This window comes from Silurus meridionalis, chromosome 17, assembly GCF_014805685.1.
Source record: "Silurus meridionalis isolate SWU-2019-XX chromosome 17, ASM1480568v1, whole genome shotgun sequence".
Classification (NCBI taxonomy): Eukaryota; Metazoa; Chordata; class Actinopteri; order Siluriformes; family Siluridae; genus Silurus; species Silurus meridionalis.
Genome location: NC_060900.1, coordinates 27,563,940 through 27,573,927, shown reverse-complemented (window position 1 = coordinate 27,573,927; position 9,988 = coordinate 27,563,940). Strand labels below are relative to the sequence as shown.

Here is a 9,988-nt window from a genome sequence, read left to right as displayed (position 1 = left end):
TACTTCTCTGACACACCTGACTTCCTCATACAATACCACAACTCCTCTCTTGGCACTCTGTCGACGCTTTCTAAATCCACAAATACACAATGCAATTCCTTCTGTCCTTCTCTATACTTCTCCATCAACATTCTCAAAGCAAATAAGGCATCTGTGGTGCTCTTCCTCGGCATGAAACCATACTGTTGCTCACAGATGGTCACCTCTTCTCTCAGCCTGGCTTCCACTACTCTTTCCCATAACTTCATGGTGTGACTGATCAACTTAATTCCCCTGTAGTTACTGCAGGTCTGCACATCTCCTTTATGCTTAAAGATCGGTACCAGCACACTCTTCTCCATTCCTCAGGCATCTTCTCACCTTCCAAAATCCTGTTAAACAATCTGGTCAAAACCCACTGCCATCTCTCCTAAACATCTCCACGCTTCTACCGGTATGTCATCTGGTCCAACCGACTTTCCACTCTTCATCCTCTTAATCGCTGCTCTCACTTCCTCCTTACTAATCCTATCTACATCCTGCTTCACCAACTCCACATCATCCAACCTTCTCTCTCTGATTTTCCTCATTCATCAGCTGCTCAAAATACTCCTCCACCTTCTCAACACACTCTCCTCACTAGTCAACACATTTCCTCTCCATCCTTTACTGCTCTAACTTGCAGTACATCCTTTCCAGCTCGGTCCTCTGCCTGGCCAATCTGTATAAATCCTTTTCTCCTTCCTTAGTGTCCAACCTCTCATACAGCTCCTCATATGCCTTTTCCTTGGCTTTCGCCACATCCTCTTAACCTGCTGCCGCATCTCCTTGTACTCCTGCCTACTTTTCTCATCACTCTGTCTATCCCACTTCTGTTTTGCCAACCTCTTTCTCCTTATGCTCTCCTGCACTTCCTCATTCCACCACCACGTCTCCTTGTCTTCCTTTCTATTTCCAGATGTCACACCAAGTACTTTTCTAGCTGCCTCCTCATCACTCCTGCAGTAGTTGCCCAATCATCCAACACCTCCTTAACACCACTGAGCCTCTCTCTGACCTCTTCCCTGAACCTCACACTACACTCTTCCTCCTTCAGTTTCCACCATCTTATTCTTCTTTCAGTCCTCACTCTCCTCCTCTTCTTCGCCTCCAAAACCATCCTACAGACCACCATCCGATGCTGTCTAGCTACACTGTCCCCTGCCAACACCTTACAGTCTCCAATCTCCTTCAGGTTGCATCTCCTGCATAGCACATAGTCCACCTGTGTGCACCTTCCTCCACTTTTATACGCCACCCTATGATCCTCCTTCTTCTTAAAATAAGTGTTCACCACTGCCATTTCCATCCTTTTAGCAAAATCTACCACCATCTGCCCTTCCACATTCCTCTCCTTAAAACCATACCTACCCATCACCTCCTCGTCACCTCTGTTCCTTCACCTACATGCCCATTAAAATCTGCCCCAATCACCAACCGTTCTTTCCTAGGTACACCATCTACCACTTCATCTAATTCACTCCAGAATCTTTCCTTCTCCTCCATCTCACAGCCAACTTGTGGAGCATAGGCACTGATGACATTTATCATCATCCTTCAACTTCCACCTTCACGATCATCACCCTATCAGAAACTCTTCACCTCCACTACACTCTTACTGTACTCTTCCTTCAGAATCACCCCTACACCATTTCTCTTCCATCCACACCATGATAAAACAGTTTAAATCCACCTCCAATGTTCCTGGCCTTACTCCCTTTCCACTTGGTCTCCTGAACACACAGCATATCTACCTTTCTCCTCCATCATATCAGCTATCTCTCCCTTTCCCGTCATAGTACCAACATTTAAAGTACCAACCCTAACCTCCACTCTCCTACACTGCTCCTTTCCCTGCCGTCTCTGTAGACGTCTTCCTCCTCTCCTTCTCCTCCTTCGGCCAACAGTAGCCCAATTTCCACCGGTACCCTGTCGGCTAACGATACCTGTGGCGGTCGTTGTTAACCCGGCCTCGACCGATCCGGTATGAAATTCTCATTTGTGATCCGTGATATTTGATTTGGCACATGTTTTACGCTGGATGCCCTTCCTAACGCAACCCTCCCCATTTACCCGGGCTTGGGACCGGCACTAAGAATGCACTGGCTTGTGCCTCCCTAATGGCTGGGTTAATAATAATAATAATAATAATAATTTCCTTCAATTAAAAAGCAATCTTTCAACTATTACCAGTCCATGCCTGGGAGTAGAAAAAGTGCATAAAGACATCATTCATTAAAGCTCAGTTTTTACACTCTGATTTCAAGCCAATGTGCATCATGTCTGGGGTTAGACTCTGAGCTGAGCATCATGTCTGGGGTTAGACTCTGAGCTGAGCATCATGTCTGGGGTTAGACTCTGAGCTGAGCATCATGTCTGGGGTTAGACTCTGAGCTGAGCATCATGTCTGGGGTTAGACTCTGAGCTGAGCATCATGTCTGGGGTTAGACTCTGAGGTGTGCATCAATGTCTGGGGTTAGACTCTGAGCTGAGCATCATGTCTGGGGTTAGACTCTGAGCTGAGCATCATGTCTGGGGTTAGACTCTGAGCTGTGCATCAATGTCTGGGGTTAGACTCTGAGGTGTGCATCAATGTCTGGGGCTAGACTCTGATCTGAGGAAATCCTCAGGATTGAGTGAAGATGTTCTTTAGTGAGACTCCTGGGTGGTGTTTTGTTCATCTTCATTAAAGAGAACAGTTACACACACAGATATGTGCTGGTGAACATAGAGAGTGTTTGTGCAGCTTGGACACGGAGTTGGAGCAGTGTGTCGGGGAGGAAACATGGAAACTGTGCAGCACACACAGAGTCGTACTTTGACTTGATCGTGTCTCTACACTGGAGTTCAATCAGATACATTTGGAGGTTGGTTGGTGCGCTTTCCACGTCAACCACAAACGGATTACTGAGCAGTTTAAATCTGCATTTCTGGGCTTCAAAGTCGGTAAATCTCCGGGTAAATTCACCGCTGAGTAGGCGGAGTTTTTCAGCGGTCTCGACTGACACGCAAACGCACTAACAAAGCATTCTGTGATTTGTAGTATACGCGGTGTATGCGCTATATACAGGCGGGCAGCTCTAATACACATTAGATATGATCTCACGGGCCAAATATAATTACACCCACGGGCCTGAGTTTGACACCCCTGATCCAAGCTGAACGTTGCACTTAGTTTCTCAGCAATGCATGTTGTGTCCACATTCATGAAAAGTTTGGAAATGAACGACACACATGGCTCAGGCTGATCAAGGTCACAAAACCTGTTCTCAAACTCTTGCTCAAGTCTGTTTGTGACTTGAGAGTATTTTTCTGCAACTTTGTCAAAAGTCTTAGATGCAGAATCACAGAGAAAATGTTCATCTGGGCTTTAAATGCATTTAAAGCACTTATCATGTCAGCAACTCATGTCGTACCTTTGCCCTGCAGCTCACAGTTCAAATGGTTCAGTTTCCCAGTAATGTCCGTTAAAAATGCAAGGTCAAGTGTCCACTCAGTGTCCTCCAGCTGCGAGGTGTCTTCGCCTTTGGATCGCATGAACTCTTTGATCTCACTCAAAAGTGACAAAAAACAAAGCAAAATCCGTCCCCTGCTGAGCGATCGGATTTCTGTGTGTAGTAGCAGGTCACCATATTCAGCTGACAGCTCCTCCAATAGCACCCTGAATGTTCTGTGCTGTTTAGCTCTGGAGATGATGCTGTTTACGATTGTCACGACAGGAGTCATGGCGTGCCCAAAGCCAATCACCTTGCTGGTGAATGATGCAGTGGTAATGCATGAAGTTTGGGCACCTTTACAGTGAGCCATGAATCCTGTATGTCGGCTGATCATAGCAGGAGAAGCGTCGGTAGTCACTGATACCAGCTTTTCCAACGGCACTTTTTTCTCCTTGTGAAAAACTTCACCGTGTTATAGATGTCAATTCCTCTTGTAGTTGTCTTTAGGGGCAGAAGTGTCAGAAGTTCTTTTTGTGGAGAAATCATCAAACACCATCCGGATAAAGACCATCAGCTGTGCTGTAATGCTGCTGTCCACGGACTCGTCACACTGGACGCTGAACCACCTGCACTTCTCCAGATCCCGGTCCCGGTCCAGCTGATCGGCCAAGTTCCCAGACATAGCCGACACTCTACTTACCATTGTAGTTGCCCCTGTTTGGACATCGGATATCCGTTCCATATTTCTCGTCTTTAATCAGTTTTTGCAATTATCATCATTGCTTCTTTGAAAACCTCCCCTTCTGAAAATGCCTTCTTTTTCTTAATCAAGAAATGTGCAGCTCTAAATGAGGTTTCGGTTGCTTTTTTTGGGAGTTTTTCACCGGTCTCGTGAAAAAAGACTGCTGTTCACACAAACCTGCCTTTAACTCGCTGGCTTTTTCCGCTCGTAGTGCACGGCCCGGCGGGTAGTTAGCATGGAAGCTTGCGTGACACGTTCTGAAATGTCTCTCAAGATTGTGCCGCTTTGCCGTTGCCACAGTCGCCCCACAATTGAGACACACACAGGAATATTTCACTGTGGTAAATTATGTTTTCTTTCTTTTTTCTGCCATGTTTTCGGGGGTAAAAAAATCTCCTCACCCACACTGCGCCCACTATCTGCAACCTTTGCCGTGGAGACCAGCTAGCTATAATCTAATATGGAACATATTTTTTTAAGTTTTTTTTATATATTGTCATTTTTAAATTCACACCAATGCAAGTGTGATTTAAAAAAGAATAGCAACAAAATAAATTAGATGCAGCTCACTGGTAAGTGGCGCTATGGTGAGCTACTTTTAGAAAAGGCCCGCGGGCGACTAATGTGGTCCTTGGGGGCGACCTGGTGCCCGTGGGGGGTAACCATGTTAGTGACCCCTGGTCTACAGAGTGCTTAAGTCGTGCTCCAGTAATAAAACCCAGACCTGAGAGCAAGAAAATAAATGTGTCTAAGCATGAAATAGGGAACAAACAAACTTCAGAGACTTGAATAGCAAAAGCTCTCATTACAATCTGAATCTGAATTGAGTGGAGGAAAAGGCTGGTGCTCCCTGAGGAGGCTGATTCTTATACACCATTTAATGTGAATCAAACATGTGACTGTACATCTCTTAATACCGCCACTATCACGTCGCAATTATAGAAAACAGGGGCGTAGCCATCATTTCAAAAGTGGGGGGACGAAATGTCTAGTGTTACCTGTTTTTTTTTTCAGTTAACCCTTGTGTAATTGACAGGTTTTATTTTTAATCATATTTTTTTGCTTTATATTTTTTATGATTATAAATGATTATAAAACAGAAAGAAAGAAAGAAATACAACAGCTTGCCACTGGGACAGGACCCTTAAAACAACATCTTTGTACCTTATTTACCCCCAAAAGGTATAGTTGTACATTAAGGTACACATTGGTACTCTAAGGTAGTAATGTGTACCTTTTTGAGTATAAAGTACAAGATGTCCTTATACTAAGAAAGTATATTGTTTACATATTTTAAATTGTATTGTGTGTATGCACAGTACATGACACACAGTAATGGAGACTTGCACATTCAAATAATACTTCATTTGGTTCTCTTCTACAGTCCATGTTTCAGGAAGAAAACAAGTCATTCAAAACAAACTATTGAAAGAAATTATCAACTGACAAACATGTCAAGAGCCGATATCAATTATACAATGAGATTAAATACACATTTAGTGTCACTTCTTTTAAGCTTCCTGTCTGGTTTGTTTAAAAGTAGTAGCTTTTTACGCAGTATTAAAGCAAACATATATCTCAATATATAAAGCTACTTAAAACTGCCAAAAGTGTTTCTGCGACGTTCCTTCCCATCTAACAGCTGAGTAATCATTTCCCTATTTATATTCTCAATTTTGTCACTGTGGATGTGACACACAGCAACACTGTTTAGACGGGACTGTGACAAAAGTGACATACAGAAGAAAATAACAAATTAACACACTGCTGGACATTAACCAATAATTTGTATCCTAAATTGTTTAACACTTTAATATGGGGAACACGTATTCACTATTAACTTTCGCCTCAAACTCTTAATTTACTGCTTATTAGCTTTTAAGGTAGTGGTTGTAGTTAAGTTTAGGTATTAGGGATTATTATGGGATGCAGAATATGGTCATGAAGAATAAGGAATGAATGTGCTTTCTAAGTCGCCTACTAATAAACAGCCAATGTGCAGTTGTTCATCATACTGATGTGTTACAGATTTTTTCTATATTTTACTAATTAAATTTTTTATGATTGGTCCATATATAATCCTAAGTACCAGGGCGCGTCACAAGTGAGTGACTGATTGCCATGGATACGTGAACGTCATGTATAGACTGTCTTGTCCCTCTGAATTTTGAATCACTCTGCATTAATATACATTGCTTTATTAAAACCTCAACATGTCGTGAACACACACTTTCCACTAAAAAAGTGAGGGGGACGAATTTACTTTTTATAAAAAGTGAGGGGGACATGTCCCCCGCGTCCCTCGTGTAATCTACGCCCCTGGGGTTACATGTCCCCCGTGTCCCTCGTGTAATCTACGCCCCTGGGGGTACGTGTCCCCTGCGTCCCCCATGTAATCATCCCCCCCTGAAAGGATGGAACGGTGGTACAGGACATAATGGAACAGGATGTGCTGGACACCTGACCAAAAGATTGGTAAATGCATATTTTGAACATTCCATTCCACATTTAATTTCAATTTGACCTTCAACTTCTTGGAAGATGTTCGACTAGATTTTAGAGTGAGCGTGTAGAGATACATTCTGTTACAATGGTGTAAAGTCAGTTCATTGTTCAGTACGGTTAATGTTTTATACTGTAGCAGATGGTATTCCAGAACTGTATGTGTATTTCCAGTAAGTTATGTGACATTCCTGGGTAAGGTAAAGGAAATTAACGAAATTCAACAGTATTTCAAATATAGAATAAACTGTACTTAATTTTATAAACTAACACTAAAAGTTGTTTTTTGTTATAATAACAAGCCACCATTAAAAACCCTAATTCATTTTCACTGAAGTATGAAACAACCCCCCCGTCCCACCAAACCACCCCCCATGTGTTTCCATGGTGACTCCTGAAACTGACATTGAAAAAATAACAAAAAATTGTAACATTCAAAATATGATATTGTACTCGGTGTGCACACGCATTAACCGTTAACTGGGTTCAACAGTTGGAGGTGGTTTAAGCGAAAGCATCACTCACTGTTCCTCAACCGACAGAACCAGAGATAGTTTGGGATTTATGTGAGGGTAAGTAAATCTTGTTTTTTAGAATATGCCCGATGAGATCTTCCTCTCCAACCCATGTGAACTTGTGCACAGTGGGATTGTCATGCTGGACCACGTCTGGGTCTCCTAGTTCAAGTAAATGGGAAAATTTCAAGCTACAAAGACGTCCTACACAATTTTGTGTATAGATTTTTGCTAACACTTTGGTCCTAATATTTTTGTTCGGATTGTACTTTTGAATAGCATATAACCTCGAAATAGTGTCTGAAATGAACCCTTTTAAAGATTTCACTTTATATAAAAAAAAAAACATGGAAATAAACGAAAATTTGAAATATTTCTAATACTTCTGCGTCCTGATCAGATCAACATCTCTCAACAGTCACATTACAAAACCAGATTCACCTTCCTGAAATTCAGTTTATTGAGACGGTGTATTTTTTCTTGTGATTAAATGACAAAATGAAAACTATTACATATTGTTCATATATACATATTGTTTAAAATGGACATTAAATGAGAGTTTTTAAAAATAACCAAACTCCTGGATTCAGGATTCCAACGTAGCATTTAATTACTGTACATGTTAAGCATTTTTTTAAACAGGAAAGCATTAAGGAAAAAAGCTTAATGGCTTAATAAAACAAATGTATGTAAAAAAACAAACTCAACCAAAATGCTTGTCTGTACATAATATGATTTATTATTAATGTGTTTTCTAAGTTTGGTCTTTTGACCTACATTTAAATGTTAACAGATCCTGAAAACAGTGAGCTACATACACAATTTAGGTATCTTTGAGAAGAAGACACTTTGGGATTTATATACTGATATAAATATATTTACTGATTGATATATATATATATATATATATATATATATATATATATATATATATATATATATATATATTTATTTATTTATTTATTTATTTATTTATTTATTTATTAAACATGTTCCATGCTTTTTAATTCATATATAAATGCATGAAATCAGTCCTGGAGCAATCTAGAAAAGTACTGGCTTGAAAGCCACATGTCTCATAAGTTTATATTTTTAATGTAATGGAAATATTATGAAAATATTTTGAGATTTCTTTTCTCCCTCCCCTGGCTGAAGTACCGGCATGTTTCCTGTAGGTGGCAGCATAAACTCAGTAATCATACTTCCCATACGATAAAAAAAAAAATCATAATATACAAAACAAATAGTCACAATATATTTACAAGAATAAAAAAGTAAAAATACTTTTGGTTTAAATAAAATATATTTATATGCTTTTGATCTCTACATTAAAATGTGTTGCAGAACTTTCTCCCAGAGGATCGAGGAACAAAGCCCTCCTTTGAGATAACAGCAGAAAATGTTAACATTAAATTGTACACAAGGACAATAGGAACGAAATAAATACGTTGTATTAGTGTTTTATTTGTATATAGCGCTGCATTGTAGCTATAATATAGCTTATTTCTTTGCTTATTACATTAGTAAACCTTTTAGACTATTAAAAAATCTATTAGTCTCCTTTCTATCCGTTAATATTCAATTATTATTTAACAAATGATTCATTTTACCAGTTCACAAAATCATATTTAACGACTCACAAACTAAGACAACGTACAAATAAAAATCGTCTGTTGACTGATTACATTTACATTTGTACCTACTGTAAACTGTGTGTATAAAAACACGTTTAATCACGTTGATTTAATGAAATGTAGTATTTTGCACATGCATTATTACTTGTGTAGGTGCATCAGACCCATTTTAGTGACTCTTCATGTAATAAGGCGAAAGAAACGGGGTAGAATTCAGGCAGGTGGGTTAAAATCAGCCTGACTAAAAAATGTTTAATCTATGTTGTATAATGTTATGCACAATAAAAAAATATTTCTGAAAATGCAAAATATATACTTGTAAATATATTTTGACCTTCTTTTTGTATATTCTGAATTTTTTTTTTTATCGTATGGAAGTATATCAGACTGTTTTAGTGTCTCTTTTAAGGGGGTAGAATCAGGGCAGGTGGGTTTAAAAAGCAAATGATTACTGTGTTTATACTGCCACCTACAGGAAACACGACGGTACTGTCCGCTATAGCCTTCAGCCAGTGAAGGGAGAAAAGGACTAGACAAATTCTCAGATAAATATTTGTAGGAATCGCATTTTTCATGATATTTTTATTACATTTAAAATATAAACTCATGAGACATGTGGCTTTCAAACCAGTACTGGAGTGAAATAAATACCATGGAACATGTTTTATAAATATATATATATATATATATATATATATATATATATATATATATATATGTTTATATCAGTATATAAATCCCAAAGTGTCTTCTTTCCAAAGATACCTAAAATGTTTATGTTGCACATTGTTGTCAAGAACTGTTAACATTTAACATCTGAGATTCCCAAAAAAGGGGGATGCACCTGGTAACAGAATAAAGACAGTAGATTGAAGTAGACTTCAGCCAGGGGGAGAAGACACACTGGGCACTGGATCACCAAAAACTAAACAGCTGAAGATTCAGTGAGACAAAAAAATGTTTTTGCAAATCTGTCCAGTTTTGTTGACCCTGTATTCACTGTGTCCTCAGATCAGGGGTGAGAAATGAGAAATATGGCATGAGAAATATGAGGGGTGGCAACACTAAAGCGTGCATCCTCACGTGGTTCTTGTTGATTTAAGGAATGATGTACATATTTGGTCTATAATCATTTTACTT

The 9,988-nt window shown here is 39.4% G+C and overlaps 1 protein-coding gene across 1 annotated transcript in view; it reads left to right on the top strand.

Annotated features, from left to right (window-relative positions):
* Nucleotides 1-7,183: 7,183 nt before the first annotated feature.
* The window catches only part of LOC124400072 (sodium- and chloride-dependent creatine transporter 1-like), a 32,311-nt gene continuing 29,506 nt past the window's right edge, over nucleotides 7,184-9,988 (top strand). Inside the window, exon 1 of the mRNA XM_046871612.1 lies at nucleotides 7,184-7,271. The gene's annotated coding sequence lies outside the window, so the exon portion shown is untranslated. The remainder of the gene's footprint in view (nucleotides 7,272-9,988) is intronic.